The following is a 12,379-nucleotide window of genomic DNA, read 5'->3' on the forward strand; positions in this document are numbered from 1 at the left end:
GGGAAGTTAAAAATAGCAAATTCTAGCTCCAGGTGTAGAGTTTGAATATGACTATGGAAATTTATTATCATGTTTAAGTCTTGAGTAATCCTGCGAAAAATACCAAAAAACTTTTCAAAATTTTTGTTTATATTAAAAGGTCTACAGGCTTCAGAAGATTTGTTTCAATGCAATTTTTCGTACTTTCCACCGGATAGCAAGAAAAATAGTATACACTACATGGGCAGCAATTTGAGAGCCCTGCACTGCTTCGCCTTAGGCATCATGTTACGAAGTGCAAGAATCTCAACTTTCTGCTCTTGTAGTGTAATATCTATTAGCCTTGACAATCAATAACTCTGGAAATATTGATCGTATAGTAAATCGACGGAAGTTTTTGAAAAGTGAGTGTGTGTGTGTGCGTGTGTGTGTATGCACACTTGAGTGTGTGCGCGACCAGCACGTGTAATACATGTGTGTGTGTGTGTGTGTTAAGACATGTGCACGTTTCTGCACACTAGTATGTGTAGAAGCGTAAATCCGACAAATAATAACCTGTACGTGGTACGCTTTGGATACTGCTAATGCCTTTTGATATGATAGCATCGAAAAAATTGCCATTCGGCAGCCATGAAATGGAAGTAGATTTCATTATGAAGATAAAACGAGTGCAACAACAAATTTAATATTTGGCATGAGGGAATAGGACTTAATATCAAGACTACACATATGTTATGATACTCAGGTAAAAGCATATCTAAAAGAGTTTTCAGATATAATTTACAGAGATTCAATAAGTTATCCCATTCCAAAGTTATTCGAGTTAGAAAGTTAAGAAATATGAATTTTTATGATTTTGAAAATTTTTAATTCCTGATATTTCTAAATTACTTGACCGATTGGCTCATCTTTTGAACTTGACCTCGGTATCTGGCTGTACAACCAAGGATGTTGAGTTTGGTAAAGATCGATCGTAGAATTGGCGACGCTATCGTGGTGACAGGCCGCGTTATATCGACTATATATATATATATATATATATACATATATATATATAACTAATATATATACTTATATATATATATATATATATATATGCATACACATTAATGGTACAACTAACGTTATTTTTGAGCTTTTACTCGACTAGTTAGAGATATTACGACAAAATTCCGAGTAAGAGATTCCAACATGAGGACGAATGCAAGAGATTGATTTCTATAAAATCTACCTAAAAGTCAGTAGCGAGGGTTAGTTCGATAAGCTAGGCGGCTACAAATAAATTTTTATTTTCATTTAGAACGATTAAAGTAATTTTCAATTCAAAATCAGTAACAATAGTAAGTTAAAGGCACTAAGCAGCCACGAATAAATTTTCGCTTTTATTTAAAATAATTGAAATAATTTTTAAATAAATAATGATGATTGACGGTCAGTCAGGGGCTCCAGGCGGCTATGACTGAGTTTTTGATTTTTATTTGGAATAATTGAGGCAATTTTGAATAAAAAAATCGCTAGCGAGGATCAGTTAGAGGTACTAGGCGGCTATAAATAAATTTCCAGTTTTATTTAAAATAATTAAAGTGATTTTTGATAAAAAAAAAAAAAAGTAGCGAGGGTTCGTTAGGAAACTGGGCGTCGACGAATAAATTTTTTTTCATTTAGAGTAATTAAATTCAATTTAATTAAAATATTAGTGATCAGGGTCAGTCACAGAAACTAGGCGGCTATGAATAGATTTTTATTTTTATTTGAAATCATTAAAGTAATTTAAAAATGAAAAATAATTAGCAAGGGTCAGTCAAAGGCACTGGGTAGTTATAAATAAATTTTTATTTTCATTTAGAAAAATTAAATTAATTTTAATCAAAAAATTAATGATCATGGTCAGTTACAGACACTGCGTAGCTGTAAATGAATTTTTATTTTCATTTAGAACGATTAAAGTAATTTTTATTGAAAAATTCAGTAGTAGTAGTAAGTTAAAGGCAACAAGCGGCCACGAGTGAAATTTTAATTTTATTTGTATGAATTAAAATAATTTGAAAATAAAAAATAAGCAACGACGGGAAGTCAAGGGCTCTAGGCGGCTGTAACTAAGTTTTCGATTTTGATTTGGAATAATTGAGACAATTTTGAACTAAATAATCAGTAGTGAGGATTAGTTAGAGGGACTGGGCGGTCATGAATGAATTTTTTTTTAGAATGATTAAAGTAATTTTAATAAAAAACTTTGTGATCAGGGTCAGTTACAGTCACTGGGTAGCTATGAATGAATTTTTAATTTTATTTAAAAATAATTAAAGGAGTTTTTAAATGAGAAAAATCGGTAGCGAGGGTTAAGTTAGAGAAAACTGGGAGGCATGTAAATAAATTTTTATTTTTATTTAGAACGATTAAAGTAATTTCTTCAATTAAAAAATCAGTAGTAATGGTAAGAGTTAAAGGCACTTCAACCATCGATGAATGAATTTTTGCTTTTATTTAAATGAATTAAAAATAATTTCTCAATAAAAAATATGGAGTGATGGTCAGGTCAGGGGTTAGAGGCAAAGCTATGACTGAGTTTTTAATTTTTATTTGAAATAATTAAAGCAATTTTAAATTAAAAATTACTAGCGAGCATTAGTTAGAGTTAATTGGCGGCCATAAATGAATTTTCATTTTTATTTAGAACCTTTAAAGTAATTATTGATAAATCAAAAATCAGTAGCGAGGGTAAGTAAGGAACATTTGGCCGCTAGAAATAAATGTTTTTGTCTTTTAGATTGATTAAATTAAATTAAATAAAGAAATTGGTGATCGGGGTCAGTTACAGGCACTGGGCAGCTATGAATAAATTTGTATTTTCATTCAAAATAATAAAAGAATTTTAAAAATGAAAAAATCAAGTAGCAAAGTTCAGTCAAAGGCACTGGGTAGTTATTATGAATAAATTTCCTTTTTATTTTCATTTAGAACGATAAAAAGTAATTTAGAATTAATAATTCAGTAGTAGTAACGATTAAAGTAATTTTTAATTAGGAAAGTCAGTAGTGATAGTAAGTAAGAGGCACTAAGCAGCCATGAATGAATTTTTATTTTTATCTCAAATGAATAAAAATAATTTTTTAAATAAAAATTAGAAATGTCCGTCAGTCAGGGGCTCGAGGTGGCTATGACTGAGTTTTTGATTTTCATTTGGAATAATTGAGGCAATTTTGAACTAAAAATATGAGTTGCGAGGGATCAGTTAGGAGACACTGGGCGGCAATGAATAAATTTTTTATTTTTTATTCATTATAATTAAAGTAATCTTTTTAATGAAAAAAGTTAAGAAAAATACTTTGACCCTAAAGGCCATCTCTGCAACTTTTGCGGTAATTCTTGTAAATATCTGGCCGATTTTGGAGCTCTTTCGGAGTTTCAAAATAAAATTTTTTGTCGTGTTGAGCTTCCTCTGAGCTCAAAAAAATACCGCTTCCATGATTTTTGAGCTTCCTTTGAGTTGAAAACGGGGATCCACCGCTTTCTTGGTCGCCCTCCTCCTCTAATTCTTATTCAAGGCGCCACTGGATTTTTCCCCAGAGTATCCAGAAACTGGCCCAGAACATAGAGAGTGAAATCACTCAGGGTCGTAAGAGATCGTCAGAAAAGGAAAACAGAAATTATAACAAGAAATTCATTTTACCAATCCATTTTATTTAACCAACCCTTTTAATACACAATAAAACCCCTTACAAAAATATCAAAACAACTTAATCCCGACGATATCCTCTTTATAGAGCGTCCTTACTCACGATTTCTATCATAGTGTCTATTCCCCGAACGGTGTACCTCCCCTCATATGGAGCGTCTATACCGCGTGTTTCTGCATCTTACTTACCGTCGTACCCTAAATCCGGCGTCTATACAACGGCTTCTATGGCGCGCCCAGGGAAGCAGAGGAGGATACCATGAATCCCTAGGTTACACTGCAATAAAATTTTCTATTCCAATAAATTAACACCCACAATATTTATTTAAAATACTTATGCCTATTGCACCCCCTGGACCCGGGCGTCTATGCAAAGTGACCTCCCCTAAGTGTGCCCAGGAAGCAGAGGAGGATACCATGAATCCCTAGGCAACACGACAATACTTAACACTAACCCACCGGACACTATTAATTAAATTTCCAAACATACTAAATATTTCCCCAGATTTTACAGATTAAAAATTTTTATATTTATTTCCCAATTTAACAAAAATTAATTTCCCAAAATTAAATGAAACTGATTTAATACCTAGATCCATTTATTCCAACTTAATTATAAAATCCTAATTCCAAATTTCAGATTAAAATCGTTAACTAATTTATTGCCGTTGTCTTAATAATACAACAATAAATATTTAATTACAAGAGGTCTTCGTATCTTGAATTGATAGATTAAAATCTAATGACAGAGGTCTTAATAATCTGCCAACAATGTTGGTTAAATCTGAGATTTACGAAATTTTATTCTTATTGAATTTACTTAATTTATTTTATAAGTTGTTGTGTTAAATTATTTTACTTTGGATAATTCATTTTACCAGAATTTGTCAATTAATTATTTAGTTGTTCTCCGAATATTTCTAATCCGAACAAAAACAGTTTCACTGTAAAAAAGTCGCGCCAAGTCCACGTTCATAAGACTATTAGGAAAAAAAAAATTTTTTTTTTCTTTACAAAAACATACAAAATAAAAAAATTAAAAAATCCAAGTAACCGATATAATTGTTTATGATTTTCGGAAATTAAAAAAAATTTTATTGTAAATTTAAAAATTAAAAAAAAAATTTTAGAACGTATTTAGTGTGCGTGGTTGCAAAATATTTTACTTTTGATGAAATTCGTAAAATCTATTTACTCGGACTTTAAAAAAATTGAAATACACAATGACGCACACCAAGTACGTTCTAAAATTTTTTTATTTTTAAATTTACAATAAAATTTTTTAATTTCCGAAAATCATAAACAATTATATCGGTTACTTGGATTTTTAATTTTTTATTTTGTATGTTTTGTAAAGAAAAAAAATTTTTTTTTTCCTAATAGTCTTATGAACGTGGACTCGGCGCGACTTTTTTACAGTGAAACTGTTTTTGTTCGGATTTTAGTATTTTTTGTAATTATAATGAAAAATTTACAATTGATAACAACTTAAATCTCGTGTTGACTGCATTTTTACTGCAAACTATCCCCTTGAAGCTACAGTTTATGTAGATGTAATTCCAGTGCACCCTGGCGGCCGTAAATGTAAGCTGTGAATTACTTTTTTAACTGTAGTAGCTTATCTATAGGAGGATTACTACACATTTTTATTTTATCTAGTCTGTGGCGCTGACCTTTCTCCATCAAAAAAAAGTCAGGATCGAAATTTGTGAGCGAGCTATAGTATGTGCTGATAAAATTTAATAATTTCAAGTAAATAAATTGTTATAAGTGAATATAATTAATTAATACGGTGAAATAAATTATGATTTACTGTTATGATAAACAAATTGGGTAAAAAAAGTACCGTAGAATTAAATAAAATTTCGCAGCCTCAAAAAACCGTTCTGCTTACAGTAAACATAGTCGGTAGTCTGGCGCTCCGTTTACAACGGATTTGAACGGAACTTGGCGCCAGATTCTACCGAATCTGTGAATTTGTGTCCAGATTACTTTATTTAATTAAGAAGTTAATTTGTTATCAACTAAAATTCATCAATTGATTTTATGTAATTAACCTTTACTAATCTGCTTTACTTGTCCTTGAATAATCGAGTTTATTTTACCTAAATTATTTCCTTTTACTTTCTATTGTGTTTGCTTGCTTTGTAAAACTTAGCACTTATTTTTATTTTTATTCTATTTTAACTGAGGATTATATTCTGCCTAGCAACACCGTAAGATTTAGTCTCGACTTTGAGTGTCCTTTCTACCTCAGCGCTTCGCGCGGAACAAGATGGCTGACGTTTTGCTCGGTCTTGCGTCTCTGTCGCAAGTTTTTGGTGTAATTTTTCTCTGACGAATTTTTACAAGTTTTATTTTCTACTTTCAATTAAATAATTTACATTCACAGTTTTAGTGATTATGACTGCTTCTAATTTTATTTTCAAACAAATTTTATTTTGAGCAATTAAATTTTTATTGTAATTTATTTTACTAATTTAAATTAATTCTAACTTCAAATGATTTTACTAAAACTTCTCTAAAACGTTTTACTGATTTCATTTTAAGCAATTAATTAAATAAACTGACCAACTCGATTATCAATGACATTTTGTCTCTACATGGCACCGGAAGTCATGAAATGACCAACCGAAATTATTCCTGGTAAAGTCAGTCCAAACTCTGCCTACGTAGTTAATTAACAATCCGAAATAATTCCTGGTTTTGTTAATTAGTTATTTAGTAATTATCCCTGACTTGTTCTTAACTTCATTTTTAATTTTATTCTGGACTTTTCTTAATTTCATTGTGAATTTTATTTTTAATAAATTCTTACTAACCTTCTAAAGAATATTCTAAACAATATTTTAAATAATTCTTTAAATAATATCCCAAATAATATTCCAAGTAAATTTTAATAAATAAATTTGAATACAATAATTAAGTAAATTCTACGATATAATACTTAAACTAATGATTGTGACCAAACGTGAAATGACGATGACCTTCAGCCGACTTCAATGCCTGGCTGATGGCGCACCACTAAGATATTATTGAGACATTTTATTTGTACCTGGAGTATTCCTTTACGACGCTAATGAACTCCTCGGGGAGCTACAACTTCTTTGTCGTCGTTGCTGGTACAAGTCCCCTCTTTGGTGGATGAATCTACTGGCGGCGAGACCCACGTCACTGTCACTCGTTCCTCAAATACTTTTACAAAATCTGTAACCACAAATAAGCATTAGAAATTATCAGTAATTAAAATCAATTTACGCAAGCTGGCAGAAGGCCTAGCAAGCAATAAATTAATTGATTAGTATCGCTTCGTTCCACTATATCTTGAGCGAAATAAAAATAATTACCTGTGCTTTGATGTTTGTTAACTTTTGTGCGACCGTTAGATTTGACTGTTCGGTCAGAATGTATCTTCTGAGCTTTGTCGGTACGTTTCTTTCTCCGCTCCGTCTCCCCACTCACTCTCCTCGCCGACGTATCCCTCTCAGGGACTTACTCACCAACTTATAGCCAGAGGCGCGAGTACTTCGGAGCACAGCGCTCTGGGGATCAGTCGATAACTAACTCACGCGGATTGGAGACCTTCTCTGGGTAAAAGAAGGCCCCGTGTACTCCGTTACAGAGTTAAGGTAAATGCTCGTGGTAGACATGAATAATTTTTTGTTTCATTCAGAATAATAAAAGTAATTCTTCATAAAAAAATGAGCAAAATTCGTCAGTCAGCGGCACTTATTGGCTATGACTGAGTTTTAATTATTATTTGGAATAATTGAAGCAATTTAAAATTAAAAAATCAGTGGCAAGTGGCAGTTAGCGGCACTGAATAGCCATAAATGAATTTTTTTTTTCATTTAGAAAAATTAATTTAATTTTAATCAAAAAATTAGTGATCATGTTCAGTTACAGGCACTGCGTAGCTGTGAATAAATTTTTATTTCCATTTAGAACGATAAAAGTAATTTATAATTAATAATTCAGTAGTAGTAGGAAGTAAGAGGCAATGCGCAGCCATGAGTGAGATTTTATTTTTATTTAAATTAATTAAAATTATTTTAAAATAATAAATAACCAATGACGGGCTCTAGGCGGCTATTACCGAGTTTTCAATTTTTATTTGGAATAATTGAGACAATTTTGAACTAACAAATCAATAGCGAGGATCAGCTAGAGGGACGGGGCGGCCATAAATGAATTTTTATTTTTATTTAGAATAATTAAAGTAATTTTAATAAAAAACTGCAATCAGGGTCAGTTACAGGCACTGAGTAGCTATATATGAATTTTTATTTCCATTTAGAACGAATGAAGTAATTTTTACTATTATTTGAGAAAATTATAATAATTTTTATATGAAAAATAAGAAGTGACGGTCAGTCAGGGGCTCTAGGCGGCTATGACTAAGTATTTTAATTTCTATTTGGAATAATTAAGACAATTTTGAACGACCCAATCGGTAGCGAGGATCACTCAGGTGGACTGGGCGGCCACGAATGGATATTTATTTTTATTTAGAATAATTTAAAGCATTTTGAATAAAAAAAATCAGTTGTGAGAGTTAGTTAGAAAAACTGAGCTACCATAATTAAATTTTTAACTTCCCGCTAAGAAAATCGTAGATTTTCAAAAGTCGAGAAGTTATTGTTTTCACCCCGTTTTGCAAAAATCGAGTTTTCATCAGATCTCGACGTTTGAAGGTCACAGGTAGCTTCCCTGACTATCCCCGCGAGGTTGTCACGGTGTCTGTATGTGTGTGTGTGTGTGTGTGTGTGTGTGTGTGTGTGTGTGTGTGTGTGTGTGTGTGTGTGTGTGTGTGTGTGTGTGTGTGTGTGTGAAAGTATGTGAACCGCTTATAACTTTTGAACGGCTTGACTGATTTTATCGCGGTTAATGCCATTCGAAAGGGCTTGACTTAACTTAGATTTTGAGAACTATTTGGACCGATTCAGATTGATAGATTTTGAGAAATCTTAAAAAAACTGAAAAAAAAAATTTTTTGAAATGTGGTTTTTTTGGAATAACTTTTAAACGGCTTAAAGGTTTAATTTCAAAAACTAATCAGCTCTTAACTTTAAAAAACCACGTCGATCGCCATCAGTCCGGTCAAAATCAGTTAATTCGTTCGAGAGATATCGTGAACGAAAGAAAACCGAAAAAAGTGTTTTTTCGGAATAACTTCAAAATTCCTAGCGCGATAAATTTAAAATTTAAGATTTTTCCTGAGGCTTAAAAAACTGCGTCATATGCTTCTAACGGCGTGGAAATCGGTTTATTCATTCGAAAGTTATTGTGGTTTAAAAATTCAAAAAATAGTGTCATTAAATCTCTATCAGACTCTTAAGCTTGAAGAGCTTTAAAGCATAAGAAAGCAATCTATTTGAGCTCGGAGAGCTCAAAATAACCCATAAATTGTATTTTTGAGCTCGAAGAGCTCAAAAACGTCATTGGTGCAATTTTAAGCGCTTAAGTATGGAATTAGCGGGAAGTTGCAGGGATGGCCTTCAGGGTCAACCGTTTCCCTAATTTTTATTCTCATTTAGAACAATGAAAGTAATTTTCAATTAAAAATCAGTAGTAATAGTAAGTTAGAGGCTCTAAGCAGCCATGAATGAATTTTACTTTTATATAAGTGAATTAAAATCATTTCTAAATGAAAAATAAGGAGTGACGGTCAGTCAGAGGCTCCAGGCGGCTATGATGAAGTTTTTGATTTCTATTTGTTATAATTGAAGCAATTTAAAATCAAAAAATTACTAGCAAGGATGAGTTAGAGGTACTGGGCGGCCATCAATTAATTTTCATTCATATTTAGAATAATTTAAGTAATAATCAATAAAAAAAAATCAGTAGCGAGGGTTAGTTCGAAAAACTGGGCCGCTACACATAATTTTTTTTTATTTAGAGTCGTTAAATTACAAATTAAATCAAAAATTAATGCTAAGGTGAGGTTCAGTTAGTAGCACTGGGCATTTTATTATTTTTATCTCTATTTAGTATAGTTAAAGTAATTGAAAATTGGGAAATAATGAGCGAGGGTCAGTTCGAGGCACTAACTAGACATACATAAATTTTTATCTTATTTAGAATAATTTAACTATTTTTTAGATAGAAAATAAGTAGCAAGGGTCAATCAGAGACTGTGGGCAGCAATGATGTAATTAAGATTTTTATTTAGAATAAATAAAGTTATTTCAAATTGAAAAATAAGTAGCCAGGGTCGAGAAGGGGCACTGGGTGGCTATGAGTGAATTTTTATTCTTAATCTGAATTGATTAAAGTAATTTTTAATAAAAAAATCAGTAGCGAGGGTTAGTTTGATGCACTAGGTTTCCATGACTGAATTTTGACTTTTATTTGGGATGAATTAAGTATGAATTTTTGTTGAAAAATAAGTGGTAAGGGTCAGTTAAATGCACTGGGTGAATATGACTGAATTTTTAATTCTCTTTATTAAAGTAATTTGATTATTAAAGGAATTTGTAGATAAAAAATAAGTAGTTTAGTCAGGGGCACTGAGCGACCATGAATACATTTTTATTTTTATTAAGAATAATTAGAGTAATTTTCAATTAAAAAATTAGTAGCGAGTTTTAAGTAGAGACTCTTAGCAGCTCTCAAGCGATTTTTATTTCTATTTCGAATAATTGAAGTAATCTTCAAATTAAAAAGTAAGAAGCGAGGGTCAGCTAGAGGCCCTGAGTAGCGTTGACTGAATATTATTATTAATTTGAATTATTAGAGTACTTTTTAATTGAAAAACGAGTAGCGACGGTGAGTAAGAGAAACTGAGCAACCATGACTCAATTTTTGTTTTAATTTAGAATAATTTACGAGCGGTCGATCCACAGATTCGGTAGAATCTGGCGCCAAGTTCCGTTCAAATCAAATCCGTTGTAAACGGAGCGCCAGACTACCGACTGTGTTTACTGGAATCATTACGATATTTTGAGGTTGCAAATTTTATTTAATTCTATGGTACTTTTTTTTCCTAAATTGTCTGTTACAACAGTAGTTCATACCTTATTTTATTGATATTAATTAAATTATAATCTATATATATATAAGCGAAATACCACTCACTCATCACGAGATCTCCGAAACTATTCGCCCGATTGACTTGAAATTTAGCATAGTTACTCCATTCGTGATGTAGACGCTCACTAAGAACGGATTTTACGCAATTCCTAGCCAAAATGAATTTTTCGTCTACCATCACATATGCCCCCTCCCTCCCTCCCTCTCATTCTTCTCCTCCCTCCCGTGCCCTATAATCTTTCCCCTTCCCTATATCTCTCTTTTTGGGAGCGAAATATCATTTTGACCCTCTAATCTAAGAAACCATCAGTGGCACCCGTAAATTATCGAACTCAACCCCCTACAACCACCCACGCTAATCAACCTTGCCATGGTTACCAGTGTCCTGGTTATCGTTGCCATGGTTACCGGTGCTATGGTTAGCGTTGCCGTGGTTGGCCGTTGCCATGGTTACCGTTACCATGGTTGCCGTTACCATGGTTACCGTTATCATGGTTACCGTTGCTATAATAACTGTCAAAATGATTGATTTAAATTTTATCGATTGACTGTTGGGACAGTAGGAATTCATAATCATACGTTTTTTAAGAAAGAATAGCTAAATCATTAATAACTGAAATAACTTATATGTATTGGAATAATCATGAAGGATGAACTCGATTATATCATAACACAGATAAATTAAACATAAATATTATCAAGTTGATATTGTTAAATGATTATACTGATTTTAATGATTAAAATTAAAATGGTAAATTGTGTCTGATGCGTCTTCTCTAAAATTTTACAACGATATCGTTAAATTATTATAAAACGGTCGATTTAAGATAATTTCTAATAAAATGAGTAATAATAAATATATTTTTTAATACCACTTAATTTGTTATGAATTTATTAATAACTAGCTGATACCCGCCCGCTTCGATAGGAATACAATAAATTTTTATGGTAACCTAGATGAAAAATATAAACAAAATGGTTAATTTCAAAAAGATAATGAATATAAATTTTGAATTAGAGAAAAGTGATTGTTTGTGATGACCGGTGTTAGCGAGTATTAAATATATGAGAAAAGTATTTTATTATTAACATTTTTTAAAATTAAAAAATTATTGACATTTTTAAAATTAAATAATACTATGAAGCGGAAAAGAATAGGAGTTACGGATAATTATTACGTGAATCGTTCCAACATTCACGTAACAGAATAATTGAGGAGGAAGAGATTGAGAAAGAAATAGGAAGGACCTTCTTAATAAGAGTTTACAGAATATGCGAGAAAAATTCAGATAGCTCGGACAGGATTCGAACCCAGAACCTTCCCGGTGACATGTCGGCTACTCTACCATTTGACCTATCCGGTCTAGACTAAATGTTTAGGATAACATTATTATAATGGGGAACGCATCTCACTACACAGTACGTCATATGGTGATGCGGAAATCTGTCTAATGACAGATTTACTGACTAACTGACCCATTGATTGATTGATTATTAATAATAAAATACTTTTCTCATATATTTAATACTCGCTAACACCGGTTATCATAAACAATCACTTTTCTCTCTAATTCAAAAATTTATATTAATTATCTTTTTGAAATTAATCATTTTGTTTATATTTTTTCTCATCTAGGTTACAACATAAAAATTTTATTGTATGCCCAGCGAAGCGGGTGGGTATCAGCTAGT

Source organism: Cotesia glomerata, linkage group LG6 (genome assembly GCF_020080835.1).
Source record: "Cotesia glomerata isolate CgM1 linkage group LG6, MPM_Cglom_v2.3, whole genome shotgun sequence".
Classification (NCBI taxonomy): domain Eukaryota; kingdom Metazoa; phylum Arthropoda; class Insecta; order Hymenoptera; family Braconidae; genus Cotesia; species Cotesia glomerata.